A 16,446-nucleotide genomic window follows, 5' to 3' on the forward strand; every position below is an offset into this window, starting at 1 on the left:
TATGATCCATGACATAAGAATACACAGAAAGTTCTACAGGTTACCTAATGACATAATACAAATTGCTAAAACACCGAAACTGCTTCTTTCTTTAGATCAAGGGAACATGTAAAAAGAAAGTGGTAAAACCTTGGATGAAATCCAGTTTTCTGTGGATTACAGTAATCAATTTTACTCTAAATTTAATTCGAAAAGTCATAAGATTAGATTAGATTAGATTACATTAGATTAAATCAAGCAATATTTATTTCATATTCAAGATGATCGTATCCTTTTAGGAGAAAATTTTGAAGAAACAAATTTTTTTAACTCAGTTGAAGACCTAGCTAGATATAGGTTTAATAATAATGATAAGCACAAGAATATACGCAAACCAGATTATTTAATTACAGATTTTACTAATAAAATTTTGAATAATCTTTACTTAAACGCAATTCTTGGTAATAATAAAATCCTTCCTATTCAACTAAATTGTAAACCAACTTTTAGATATACAAAGTTTAAAAAATTTAATTTGGAATTATAGGGATTTAGCTACAGATAATTTGAACTACATGTGTAATTGTGATGAGTATAAAGTTACTCCTTTTTTTTATACCTCCCACAAACATGTTGTTACCGAGGATTTAGATCTTATTGATAATAATAAAGTCAAAAAATTTATGTTTTTAGGTTCTAAATTTAGACCATCTTTTTATATCTCTAAAAATAAAGTAATTTCTATTTTTATTAAAAATCTCGATTTTATTTTAAAATTATCTTACAAGCATATTTCCCACTTGAAAGTTTTTTTTAATGATTATCATTAAAGAATTTAGAATCAATATAAAAAGGGGCAGAATAGTATTTCATAAGGATTTAATTTTTAACACTATTCTAAAACAAGATATTAAAAAAATTCAAAATAAATTTTCTATTACCGCTGTTGATAAAGCTAGTAATAATTTTAGAGATAATTTGAATTTTTTTTTTATGGACACATTTCTTTCTAATGAACTTAATAGCAATATAACATACAAAAAACTTAACACCGCCAGTGATATTATTATTAATAAAATTAATGCTATTTATGAAAGACTTAAAATTAAACCGAAAATATCAATTATTTTCCTTTTATTTTTGCCAATCCAAAATTCCATACGACTCCAAGCAAATTCAGGTTTATTGCTAGCGACGTTAATAGTGTCAAGAAAAAAAAATTGGAAATTACTTAGAGAACATTTTTAAAACAGTTTACAAAATTAATAAGCATACTGAAAATAATCACTTAAGTTGGAATATTAAAAACAGTATTCAGGTATTAAATACAATAAATACTTTAAATAATGTTGATTCAATTCACTGTTTTGATTTCGAAAACCTATATACTTTCATTCCAACAAATAACATTCATGATTACCTTTTTCAAATTCATAGCATATTTAATCTCAGTGATATTATTTATGAAGAGAACTGGAATTTTCCAGTCTGATATGGAAAAAATATAAGGCGAAAATGGTAAAGTGCTTATTCTGCACCAAAATTATCGTTATAGATTCGCCTATACACATAAATCTTCAGGAGAACTCTGGCGTTGCGTTTAATAAGAATTGTAAAGCAAAGTTATATGCTTTCGAAAATGGAGCAACTTTTTCGAGGAGGCGAACTGATCATAACCTTGATCCTCTGACTGAGCGTGTGTTGAAGAGGAAGATTTTGTCAAATCATATAAAAATGGAAAGCCAAAAGCTTCAAGAAAAGCCTGCCAAGTTAATTTTTTCGGCCATGCTGACATTGCCAAGTGCTGCTGACGTCCTAACAAGAGCTGATGTGAATTAATAAGAAATAACATTACAAACGCAAGATTATCAGTGTTGCCAAAAATGCCAAAAGATTTACTCGAAACACATGATGTCCTGGAGAAAATAAATGTTAGCACAGTTAAATGAGAAGCATTTTTATTGAAAAACATGAAAGATGAAGGTTGAGTTATGTTTTCCTGCGCTTCAAATCTCCAATGCATGCGTAAATGTGAAATAACACTCGTGGATGGATCTTTTGATACAGCTCCGAAATTTTTTATTCAAATGTTTACTGTCCACGGGTATAATAAAGAAAATTACATACCGTTTGTGTTTTGATTGCTAAGAGGCAAAAGAAAGGACAGCTATGCCCACACGTTCAAGTCTCTGGTGTCTGAGTGTGAAAAAAGAGGGTTAAATAATTTAAAAGAGTTAAAAAGTTTAAATAATTTAATTTGCAATTATAGGGATTTAACTACAGATAATTTGAACTATATATGTAATTGTGATGAGTATGAAGATACTCCTTTTTTTTTATACCTTCCACAAACATGTTACCGAGGATTTAGATCTTATTGATAATAATAAAGTCAAAAAATTTATGTTTTTAGGTACTAAATTTAGACCATCTTTTCATACTTCTAAAAATAAAGTAATTTCTATTTTTATTCAAAATCTCGATGATTTTATTTTAAAATTATCTTACAAGCATAATTTCCCAATTGAAGGTTTTTTTGAATGATTATCATTAAAGAAATTAGAATCAATACAAAGAGGGGCAGAATAGTTTTTCATAAGGATTTAATTTTTAACACTATTCTAAAACAAGATATTAAAAAAATTCAAAATTAATTTTCTATGGACACATTTCTTTCTAATGAACTTAATAGCAATATAACATACAAAAAACTTAACACCGTCAGTGATATTATTATTAATAAAATTAATGCTATTTATGAAAGACTTAAAATTAAACCGAAAATATCAACTATTTTCCTTTTCTTTTTGCCAATCCAAAATTCCACACGACTCCAAGCAAATTCAGGTTTATTGCTAGCGACGTTAATAGTATCAAGAAAAAAAAAATTGGAAATTACTTAGAGAACATTTTTAAAACAGTTAAAACTGGATTTGTTATTTCTGATATATCAGATAATAATAGAATAAATAGAAATATGTTCAAGCTATTGTCTCCAACATTTGATGTCGATTTGCTTGTTGCAAACCCATATGATGCATCAAACTCTTTTTATGTCATTTTTGATTCTGCGCAGGAGGTCAAATCAATAAAGAACAAATGGTTGAATCAACTAGAGCTTGAAAAAACTTTTATTTGCCCAAACTTTAACGACACTTCTGTGACTGAAATAGTTATACTTTCATTCTTACGAAAGATATATAATTTTGAGAAAGACTCAATAGTAAAGTTTGCTCCCAAATTAAGTTTCAAGGTGGATTATCCAACAAACATAGAGCGTCAGAATATTTCCTTAGCATTAAAGGCATTTGATACCACAAATTGTGCAGCGTAGGAAAAGTAAGGCAGAGAAAACAAATTTGCTCTACCATTGCAGCCAACATCGACCTTTTTGAATGTTATTAAGAAGTGGTGGGACATCATGAATGTTAACAATTCTAAAAAACCTCAACAGTGAAGCATTTCGATTAGTCTACGATGAACGAATAGGTATACTCGAAATTTTTTACTTTGGCTGAAAGCATGGCAAGATTTAAAACTAAAATCTAGATGTGGACGCTTCAGTGAGGAGGCATTTTTTGCAGTGATCCATTCATACTACGAAATGTATGATAAGCATTATTCGAAGCTTGCTGCTCGCTAATAATTTTTCGCATGTTCTCACAAGCCAAATTTCAAAGTCTCGTTTTGGAGTGTACCTTCAATTGTCAGGCAGTAATTATCAAGCGACTGTGCAGGAAATAACTGAAAGCGAAAGGAAGCTTCGTGTTAAAAGCATGTTGAAGTTTCATTCGAAAATCTGCGGAACATTTTTTATTTAATCTCTTTTTTTTTGATGCAGATGAAACTTTAATTGTTGATGAACTATTAGCCTTTGATGATGTGCTTTCAGACATTGCTGAATTTCAAATACCTGAAAACGACTAAAAAGTGCCCAAAACTCGAATTTATGAAAGGAAGATTAACATATCATGTTATTGAAGGTATATAAGTTTTTGAAAACGATTTAAATTTTGGTTAGTGTAGTTTCCTTGGGGCGGAAAGGTCACATGTCCAGCTCACTGACGTCGGTTACGGGAACGCTTAGTTGAGGAATCGTTGTTTACTCTCCCTGCGTAACACTCGGTATTGTTGGGCTTGATCAGTGTTTTCCTTTTTTACTGAAGATGAGCAAAGTCCTTTAAGGAATTATACATATGCGATTTCCCTGGCACTTTACGATCACGAGATTGTACTACAACATTCACTTCGAACTCTTGGCAACCGAGGAAAAGTGATACGCGACGATACACGCACGTTTCCGGGGGCCGTGCTCCGATCTAATATTTTGTTTATGTGTAACCCAGAAATTAATTCTATTAAATTTTATATTTATTTAATGTATCCACCATTACTCTTAAGCTACATAGGCATAAAAAAGTTCAAGGGAGTGAGTTCCAACACAGCCAAATTTGGATTTATATCCCAAAACATCAGGATGGAAAATTATTTCGTTCATTTAAAAAATCGTTTTATAAAATTCATGGTTAAGAGTATTCTGTAAAGAAAGATATTTTTCTGATGGCACTAATTCAGAAAAAGATTCCTTTAGAACATTCGGTTTCAGACATTGGAAGAATTCTACGGAAAAGACATCAAAGAAAACAGATTACTTATACATCAGTTTCCGAAGCTGTATCTCCAACTTAAAAGGGAGATGTTTTTACTCAATTAAACGAAGAGTAATTAAAGTCAGTTAAAGAAAATCGACACTATTTACCAACAATATCTGAACTTTTGATGTATAGTGCCGAACAAAAGATTGGTATAAGAGAAGCCTCCAATTTTCGAATTTCCGACATTACAAACAATGGTAAAAGCGCAGATCTTGGCCTTCATTGTGGAAATTTTTTAAGCTCGTTAGCATTAGTTGGAAGACATGATAGCATTGCAGATTTAAAAAAATTAAACATGGGCCATCTAATGCAAAGTATACACACCATTCTATTTGATATTAAAACGGCTAAGGTTTTTTAAATTCTTTAGAATGAGTCAATAGATTTAGCGAAAATTGAACAAATACCAATCACCATACGGTATTTGTACAACGGAAATATACACGAAGAATTTCTCTCTGTCGAAGAATCATCAAAGATAGACGCAAGATCATTATCTTTGAAAATTATTAATGTACTTGAGAAAAATAATACAGCAGAAAACTGTATGGACAAGCCTATGACGGAGCATCGGTGGTGTCCGAAAAACATGCTATCGTTAATGTCATTATAAAATATACTTTTGCCCCACTAGCAATTTATACTCACTGTTCCACATATTAAATTTAATTATAGTAGAAGTAGTTAAATTAACTGAGGCTTAAAAGTTATGGAACTGAAGCCAATATTCGACACGAAATTATTGGCTACGAATATTCTGTAAAAGACTAACAGCCATTTATGATGTATTGATAAATGTGAATAATAGCAACTCACATGGTTCTGACAGAAAATTAGAAGCTCAGAGTTAACTGCAATGTATCTCACCAGAATTCGTAAGACTAGCACTGGTCATTCGAAAAAAATTTGTAAAGTAACAAAGTAAAGAATCCCAGATGGTATTTAACAAGAATATCATTCGACCTGATTATTTCACAATACCATATGGATATTGAAGAGGCCCTACCCCCATACACACAAGAAAAAAAATATACATGTTTGTTAAGAATCAGCTTATAGCTCTTGTTGGCAGTAATAATTTATAAGAGACTTTGCGAATGTGCATTCTCGATACATTCGTTTACGCCGTTTGCACCAATTAAAATTCAGCTGCACTTTCGAATTTGATTAGCGCAATGTTTACGGGAGTCTGGTTGTATCACGATATAAAGAAAATTTGAAGTTACAAAAAAGGAAAACTTTTTTTTTACGAGAAACTATTTCTTTCAGTATTTGAAAGAAATAGTAATATTGATGCTCTAAGAAATTGTGGTCCCTAGGCCCGTGTCAATTGGGTCTAATCTATAATGATGCTCTACCTACACGTATGGTACTGCTAAGTGTATAAGGAAAGAGTTGATAGAAAGAGAAATTTTTCTTTTTAAATATAGATCGATCTACCAACAAATCTATGGACAAAATATAGAATGTAATGTTTAGATTTTATGATGATCGTCAGAAAGCAACCGCTACCGATCATCTTGAATCTAAAAAGGAAAACGTTGCTATAGCAATCAATCTCTTTCAAAGAGTGAAAGATCTTTCGGAAAATGGCTTATATCTTTTACAAGTTGTAACCTGTCTAATGGACAATTGTCGTACAATGAGATGTTCTAAAGGAGGTGTAGACACTTTAATCTGAAAAGAAAACCCACATCTAGTAGATATTCATGGAGTTGTCGTATATATATTGCAGATAATTCAGCAAAGTTGTTTTTTCAGCAATTTGATAATTTTAAAGAAGGTTTCGTTAGTGGTGTATTTTACGTTATTAATGACTCTCCAAAATCAAAACAGATGTTTTCTGGGATACAGGCTCGTTTAACTATGTTGAAACAAGGTTTTTGCAAATGTTGAAATGTGTTATTTATTGGAATGGTTTTATTTAAGTATATTTTTGTGTCGCAGTCAACATGAGTCTACCAAATGGAGAGCTTGTTCATTGAACTAATCAGAAAGGAAGAAAACATTTGGAACGTAAAGTCATCATACTATAAAGATCGAATCCTGAGAAGAGTCAGTTTTACTGAAAAAGCAACAAAACTCATCGGGGAATACCCTCAGCATGCTTCAGAATTGACATACGGTAAGTTTATTATTATTATTTTTTTGGCTTACTTTTCATAAATTTATGGAAAATGAAATAATTGCTTAGTGAAAAAATGATCATGTTGAATTTTATTGTTCACTGCTAGTTTTGAAGCAGTTGGATTATTTGGACTGGGAATTTATGTAATTCATTAAAATTTTGGTACATATTATTACATGTTATTTTCAAAGTCTCAAAAAGCAAAATATTAAAAAATAAATTGTTTAGATGTTACAGTATGCTCATATGTTGTGATGAAAATATTACAATAATCTACCATCATAAGTATCTAGACATAACGAAGAGAGATCTAAAAAAAAATGCACTGTTGCTACTACTTTTGATTTAAAACATTTCAGGTAGCTGTTTCTTTGAGACTGTCATGTACAAAGGTAATTAATTTATTTTAAAAATAGATTACTATTTCCTTGTAAATGAATTTTGAAATAGCAACTAATTGAAAATTCATATGTGAGAAAGTAACTAATGGAATAAGTGGAATTTTAATAGAATTAATTTAGCGCCTTCATTTGTCTAATGGAAGATCTGACTATAAAAAAGTACACGAATAGGAAAAAAATATATTTAAAAAATTTTAAACCAATGGAAAAAATATTTTTTTAGTTCTGAAAAAAAATCTGTATTGTAAAAGAAATTCGATAAAAATTTTTAATAAATAAAAAGCAATATTTATAATGTTTTCTAATCTTCAATACTAATTTCCTGATAGCAATGGCATAGCCAATGGTACTATATTCGTATTATAGAAATAAATTATGCCATTAGTGTTTTATATGTGTCAACTTGTTCTGATATATTTTAAGAATATTTGTTTTAAAAAATTTATGTAATATTCACTAAAAAAAATAGTTATAAAATGAGGGAGCATGTCCCTGGATTCATTTCAATGCCTTGAAATTTTTAGTGGAGCTGAGGATTGTGAGGAAAGCTTTTCGAATTTGAAGGAAAATGATTCTCTGACGTTAAGCCAGGTATGGATATCACTCACTTTCTGTATAGGCTACCAGGCATATTGAATATCTCGAAAAGGAGTTAATAATTTTAAAATTAATTCACAAGAAGAAAATTTAAATTGCACAATATTTCTTTTAGCTAAACCGAAATTTTTAAATTATACAAATGACTGATTTTCAAAAATAAAATTATTTTCAAATAGAATTAATATAGGAAGAAGAAACTAAAAATATCAAAGAATAAGCTAATTACAGTTTTTTGTTTTTACATAAAATTTAGACAAATTTGGTTTTAATGATGTAGCTTTATGAATAAATTTCTTTTACAGTGTGTATGCATCTGCTGCTGTTGTTAATGTTCAATTCTGGTTAGTAATTCATAAAAATATTTAATTTTTAAGAATGTGGAACCATCAATTGACCCTAATGATTCAATAACCTTCGCATATAGCCAAGATATCGCAGAGGATCACCTGGAAACTCTTGAGAACGGAAATGATGAACAAGAAATGGTAGAGGCTAACTGTCAGGGGACTTCTACAGATAAACCAAAGCTGAAACAAAGGAAGAAAAGAAAGGTTGAAAATGATGTTGCAAGAAGCTATGACCGCCCTGCGTAGGAAGCTTCCTTTGAGGATGCATGTGGACTATATGTGGCCCAAATTTTAAAACAAATCCCTGATAAAGAGAAAAGAATTCGGGCACAAAAAAAAAATTATAAAAACTGCATTTAAGATTTTAGTAGATAAATAAATTTTCTTATTGTTCTATACCTTTTATTCTTTTCACTCATCTTGATTAATCCCTTTGTGAAAATTTCATAGCAAAAGGGATGAAAAAAAACCCAAACCCTGGAGCTGTAGGTAAACGAGCAGGACTTGTAAAATACAACGATTTTACGTCGTGCAGCATTCGCAAAAAAATCCAGGTTTTTTTTTTTCCTTCGTGGAAATGAAGTACTGACTTTGGCTAAGGTTTTAAAAGAAATAAATGATGACAAGGACATATTTGAAAAAATTAAGAATCCGATATAAAGTTGAACTGTTAAAGACGTGGGATTTTTATTAGAGAAAAGAGAAAGACAATATTCTCTTATAGAGAGGAATTATTTGCGTCGTACTAAAGAATACAAAAAAAAAAATTTGTACCAATAAATTACCTGGATGAAACCTGGGTAAATGGCCGTTTCTCCAGTAAAACATGGCAAGATACAACGATGTGACCAGCTATGAAGCTTCATCATCGAATTTGACTGTTGGCTTGGCTGAACCAAACGGAAAAGGAAGAAGACTGATCATTACTCACATTGGGAGAGAAGGATTCGTCTCAGGTGCCGTAGATATATTTATAGGGGGGAAAAGTGGAGATTACCATGAAGAAATGGACGGTAACCATTTTGAAAATTGGTTTAAAAAATTGTTACCTAAACTAAGACCAAAAAGTGTTATGGTTATGCCTCCTGCCACTCAGTCAAAGTGGAGAAATGAATGGGATATCGATATGCTGAAAGTAGAACTTCTGCAAAAGGTCGCAGAAAACAGACACCTGTTTGACAAATATCGAGTTGAATATATATCCGAAAATTACGGACACACTGTTTTATGGCTACATCTATATCACTGTGAACTCAATCCGATTAAATTGATATAGCGTCAGATAAAAGGAAATGTTGAGCGTGAAAATAAGACTTTCAAATTAAATAATGTAAAATGTCTTGTTATACAAGCATGAACAACGTAACAACTCAATATTGGGTAAATTGTGTCAATCATGTAAATTCAGTGAAGGACGAAATGTGGCAAAAACATGGTCTTATGGAAAACGTTCGGGAAAATCAAAACTTTATACTTTCTTTGAACAGTGACTTTGAAACGAGTATTGAAGAAATTCAATTATTTTATGAGTAAATACATCAACTTATAACTTTTTAATAAATTTTCCCGGATTTAGAATTGCTAAGAATTAGGGTAATCAAACTGATTTTAATATAATTAATGGGGTTTTTAGTGAGGAAAAAAGTAGATAAATTGGGGTTCGAAAAAATTCGATCGTTGTACCTGAAACACTTAGGGAGTAAAGTTAAAAGGATAAGCCACGAAGGCACTTCTTGTCATCCAGGGATAAATAAAGCAAAGGGCAATTTGGGGATGCATTTTTACTGGCCGCAAATTGTTTGTTATAAAGATATCGAAGAATTTGCTAAATCGTGTGATGCTTGTCATTTGACCAAAAGAAAGCGCCGTTAATGACTGTACCCATAATATCAGAAGTTTTTAGTAAAATTAATGTTGACGCATGTAGGCTGCCTATGCCTACACAGGGCAATAAGTATCTCATTATGGCAATGTGTTTGTCGTCCAAATACCCTGATGCCATCCCAGTACCAAATTGAACTTCTAAATCAGTTGTGAACGCTCTTTTGTTGACATTTGGTCGTATGGGTTTCCCTAAAGTAATCCAAACCGACCAGGGTAAGTATTTTATGAGTGCTTTAACAGTAGAATTCTTTGAAAGGTTTGGTGTAAGGATTGTTAGTTTTGTTTACAATCCACAGAGCAATCCAATCGAACGCTTCCATCGTTCTATCAAACGGATTTTGAAAGTTTTAAGCATTGAAGCTGCTCCTGAGTGGGAAACTCAGATACCTCTAGCTCTTTTCGCACAAAGCCACGTGATTAGTAATAGTTTATTTTTTTTGTTTTCTGTATTACGTAGTTAAGTTCTCTGTGTGTTATGAAAACGGCTTGGTAATTTCAAAGTGATTATTTCCTCGAGAAGAATACCTCATACATTTTGTGGCGCCATTATGCGGAGCCTTGATGACTCATGTAAGTGACTTTCACTTTGAATTAATATAGTGACTTTGGTTGAAATTTGAATAGAATTGAATAATCATGTCGGTCAATGATATTAATGAAACAGTTGAAATTGGTGAAAACTTTAAGAAAAAATCAATTCAAAACAGAACGACATATCGATCATAAATAACTAAACTTCTTAATAAGATAGAATGCTGTTTTAAGGACGACAACTTTGATGATAATAAAAATGAAGAATTAAAAACTTTATATGATCAATTAATTGAAAAGGAAAATGAGCTCTTAAACTTAACGTAAAGATAGTTATTTCCGTTAACGAAGTTGAAAGAGAATTAATTTCAGTAGATGAATATTTTGAGAAAATTTTAAAATGAAAAGGTAAAATTAAACGAAAACATGATAATATTAATGAAGAATGTCAGTCGGTTTCTAGTAACGAAAATTTACTGCAATGTTCATTGAAAAGAGTTCTTATAAGACCCCTGTTCATGGCTTAAATTGTGGTAACAGTTTGAAGATGCAGTACATAAAAATGTCGAATTGTCAAAAGTCGAAAAATTTCATTGATGGTAAGTCGCTCAATGGAAATGGAGCAGCATATTTTACTGGTTTTGTTGCCAAAAATACATGTAATAAGTTTTAGTGTCACAAACTGCTAATGACAGACAAAAATTTGGCTGAAAGCTCTTTTTTGCATTTATAAGTGTGTGATGATGATAAATATAGAATAACGTATCCAACTCAAAATTCAGTCATGACATTTTGTAAACTGGGCCAGAAATTTACAGCTCTATTTTTTGAAATTTCCCATGGACAAAATGTCACAAATCATTAAAACAATTTTTACTGTACTCTTTAACCTTAAATATTGAAAAAATTGTTATTGAAAGAATTTTCTGAAATTAGAAAAGTTTTTTTTTTTTTTTCGTTTTGCGTATTTAAAAAAAAAAAAAAAAAAAAAAAAAAAAAAAAAAAAAATCACACATTATATGGCCCCAAAATTAATTCTATTACTTATGCTGGGTTCCCATTCTCCTTAAACACTGCCTAATTTTTATTTTCTGTAATGATTTCTTCTATGTAGTCTATATTTTTAGGTTTAACGATAAAAGTTGTTAGTTTGAAGAGGAAGAAATGTAATAGGCTAATTCCTTTTACAAGAAAAACAATTTTGGAGAGACAAAAGATGCTTTTGAAGTGCTTTGGAGATGAAGGGACATTATCAAAGGCTATAAATAAAGGCATTTTGATAGAAGAAGATGCTATAGAATGTAGTATAAAGAAGGTTTCTTCTTATATGAAATCATGAGGTGAAACTAATGAAATGAAGCAGTTCTTTACTTCTGATGGGTGGCTATGGGTTCAAAATGTGATTTCTGCACACAAGACTGCAGTCAGGGTAATACTACTTTGTGCGACTCTTGTTTGCAGTGGTATTCACTATTCCTGTGTCGTTCTTCTGCAGCCTCCAAAACAAAAACATTGGTTTTGTAAAAATTTTAACATCTAGGACATCTTTAGACTTCTTTTTATTAACGTATTGATCTTCTTTCTGGGAGGTATATTTTGAATAGATATTTGTTGTGTGTTTAAGCCAACTTTTTTTTTAATACTGTATCTAACTTTGTTTTTTAATTAGTAATTTTTATTGCTTTTTTTAATATTTGTTCAACCATTGTCATATTTTAAGTGGATATCCATATAAAAACTCATAATTTATCTCTCATTGTTTATAGTTTCAGAAATGTAAGCCATGAATAAGCTATCATGAGCTATTCATGCTTCTGACGCATGGAATTACACGGTAAATTATTACCCTTTAGTAATGATTTACTATAAAGTTATGGCAATATCGAAAGATATTCCAACAAAAAAAAAACTGAATTAAAAAAAATTGCTAAGTTGTAATAGTTCCCCGTCAAGTAACACATTTTCTCTTTCTCACTCTAGTTGAACGTAGAAGTAACATGCGCACAGCTCAAAACAAAAAAGAGCTGAATTTTAATAGTCAGTCGATTTGTAGAATTTCATGTAGCTGTTGAGCTTTAAATTGGAATGCAAATTCTTTTCTTTTATTAAATTCTTTAAATATTCCTAGATTAGAGTGTTGATTTAGAATTACTTTGATCACTTCTTAATAAAACTTCCAGAATTAGATTTATAGATGAACCAACGTTAGCAGTTATAATGTTCTGGTTCACTTAGCATTCACAAATCAAATACCAGACGTCGTAGTGGTAGGACGTGCGCATCTGTGCTCCGGTCTTACAGCCCATCATAGGGGATATTTTAATTATTTACTGTTAAAACCTTTATATTGGTTTCATCTCATCAATAGCTTTAAGTGAATATCAAGTTTTTAGCATTTGGATTCATTTTTAATTATTTGTAAACCAGTGCCAGCGGCGCTTCACTCACCACCGCAAAATATTCGGCTTCTACCGGCCCAGGTCGACAGTACGAGCTACCGCGGACGGGACTTAGTTTTTTTCAGTGCGCCTTAGTTATTGGTTAGTTTTTTTCAGTGCGCCTTAGTTATTGGTTACAAGACGAAAGCATCAGAAGAAGATGCTGTTAAAAGGTGGCTTCGATATGCTGGAGATCGAGAAGGTGGGAGAAATAAAAGAAGAAAAATCCTGGAGATCATTTCTGAAATTTGATTATTTTTTGCTGACATAAACTGTATTATACTTATATTATTTATAATACTATGAATGATACAAATTTCTGAAAGCATTTCTTTGCAAAATCAATACTTATAATACTTGAAACAAAACTCGAAAAAAAAAGTATTTCTTTACTAGTGTTCGGGATTTTTACTTTACAGCATGCTCTTACATGCTGAAAAAGTTCCTAATAGTTTGGTTCTCAGAAATGCGATGGTTGCTGATATCAGCTTTAGAAAAGTCTAATTTGATTCATTGGTATATTCTTTTGATATATTCAGTAACTTTTTTAAGCCAAGTGATGTGAGATTGCCTCCTTTCAAATAGACCAGTTAAATGATATAATTGTGACAGGGAGGACACTACTTAGTGCAAAATTAAGAATTGAAAAGATCATATTATAACAATCTCCTCAAAATAATGTTATTTATTCTACTCCTGCCACACAGCAATGCTGATTGTGAAAAAAATTTCAGTACAATATTTGAACTATAATTCTGAATGTTACAAGCAGCAATTTTCTGATGAAGACTTAGTTAAAGCTAAGAAATCAATTTATGCTTCTTTAAATTAAAATAAGTTAATTTTGATTTTTATTGAATATTCAGTACTTAACTTTAAAACAAACAAAAAAAATTTTTTTTGTTGCATTGGCATTATGTTTATTATATGGGTTTTTCTATAAAAAAATTTTATCAAAATTTAATTTACATTTTTGAAGAACTTAAATAAAAACTAAAGTAACAAACAAACAAAATGTTGCTTTAACTGTAGTTCGTCAGATTTTTTATTTTTTTTTCAAAAACTCAGTTTTAGTAATGTTTCTTATCTTTATATTCTAAATACGATAATTGCTAGTTAGTTTGGAGTTATTAGAGCAGGAGCCAGCTACATGAAGATAAGACAGATTATTTTTTATTCTATTGACGCTGTCTATTAATAAAAACCTGGGCTTTTTCGATCTACAGATATTATTTTACTGGTATCAAGATTAGGATAAATTGCATGTTTATTTTCGAATACATCAATCGCAGAAACCGTCGATTAGCTGTAATATTTGCACATCTGTTAAATAAGTATGCTATGTATAAGTTTATGGAAACTTTTCCACTGTAGTCCTATTAAACAGCAAGTCTTTAAAGATATTCAATCGAATGTATGCCGTATCAGTATTTTGAAAACATTAAGTGTCTTGTCTGTAACAAGGTGGCTTTCACACGGACTAGCTAGCACGTAAACCGTCATCAACAACTTGTTGAAACTCTGGATTTTCAAAATAAAAGAGAACCAGAGCTTTAAGGGCTAAGAGAGCAGTTCTTAAATGTGAATGTTTTGCTTCTCTTTTACTTTTATCTGACTTTCTTAAGATAATAAACAAATCGAGTCTTTGGCAGCAAGACACTTCAATTTTGTTAAAGTCAAAGTGACTGTCACCTGTAAAGATGAGGAAGAGATTTCTCGTAATTTGAAAGATGTAGAAAATTTTCGGAAAGCTGAAGAACGTTTAAAGATTTCGGATGAAAATACTGAGCTCAGTATGAAAATACGAAAAGGTAACAATCAAAATGTTTTCGACAGAATCCAAAATTTTATGGAAATGTTTTTTACAAAATTTCTATCTGCTTTCATGTGGGATATTTCTGAGGCATTTGTTAATTGCACTAGATATGTTCAGCAATTTAGACATTAATTAAAAGAAACCAGATAGTCAAGACAAAACTTGCCTCTACTTTGCTGCATTGTTACGGACATAAACAAATTGATTAATCTCAGGGTGCTATCAAAGTTTCACCACACTTTATAAATTCTATAGAAGCTGGAAAGGGAAAAGATAGTTTTAAAAAAGGAAATGTCTCTTGCAAAATAGACTTATGACTTAAATAAAAATGGTGTAGCTTAATCACTTCTCAAGGATGGTAAGAAAGAAGCTAAGAAATGCATTGAAAAGAACATAACTCTGGGAAACTTCTCCAAATTTATTAAAGTTATTACATTATCTGTAATTATACATCATCAATAGCTTCAGTTGAAAGATTATTTTCTAGAATGAATTTTGTTGGCACCGAGTTGCGAACGAGAATGAAACAAGAGACATTAGATAGACATTTGAGCATTGTTTATAAATGAGTCAGAAAAATGAACTGAATGTTCAGTGTTCAGCTATTATTGATATTTTTAAAATTAGTGGCAATCGACGTGTTCTAGAGAGCGTTAAGTTGATTGTTTTAGCAAAAAATTAGACTTGATCCCGCTTCATATGTAACAGATACATGTCAGTTCAACTACTACTACTGAGTTTATTATGTTTTTCGTTGAAATAAATTATTTGTTTAGTTCATGCTGCTCCCTCATATTTTGGTCTGTCGTAATTTGTGGATAAATCAGCTTACAATCAACAAATTAAAAATTTCCGAGATTAAAAACAATTATTTACTTCTTTCGTATTCGGGAAAGTCAAAGAGCCTATCGAAAGATGTCCGTTGAGATTAATCGGATTTGATGTGAGTAACATCATGGAATACTGCGAGCTTGTGAATAGTAAAATCGTTCCCGATGCATCATTAAACTTCTTAAGTTTACACAGCAAAGCCTCTAAAATGTTTCGAGAACATTTTATTTTTAAAATGGAGGTTGGTAAGGAAGAAGATTTTTATATTATTCAAAATAAATGCAAAGCTGAAATGAAGGTTAGCAAGATTTATAAAGTGGAATGCAAAATTTTGAGAGATTCAAATAAGGTGAGAGCTTAATATTCATTAATGTTAATCGTAACTATTCGTATAACTATATTTATTAGGATTTTCCACTCCCCATATCATTATGTTATGATTTTGTTCTAATACATAAATGCTTAATCATTTGTGTAAGTCAAACTTAAAACTAGTATTTATTATAGGACCGAACTTTGAATTTTCTTCAGTGCATTATTCTGTTGTAATGTATTATCTTAAATTTCGTTTTGTAAATTAATATGGGCTATTTCTAAGCACCAACATCAATATTTTATATACAAATCTTACATGCCTGTTCATATTCACTATATTTTAAAATCACACTGATTTGTTTTCACTCAAATTTAAAACCATACTTGGCAATTTGTTTTCAAAATATTTATATTTATGCTAGTTGCAAGAAAAAAAAAGCAATAGCAAAAATTCCTAGGCACTTATGATGGTCTGAAATTCCAATAGTTCTTTCGTTTACATGATTTTTCAATTCCAGATA

This window comes from Parasteatoda tepidariorum, chromosome 8, assembly GCF_982258835.1.
Source record: "Parasteatoda tepidariorum strain Cologne lab strain chromosome 8, Ptep-v5.0, whole genome shotgun sequence".
NCBI classification, from domain to species: domain Eukaryota; kingdom Metazoa; phylum Arthropoda; class Arachnida; order Araneae; family Theridiidae; genus Parasteatoda; species Parasteatoda tepidariorum.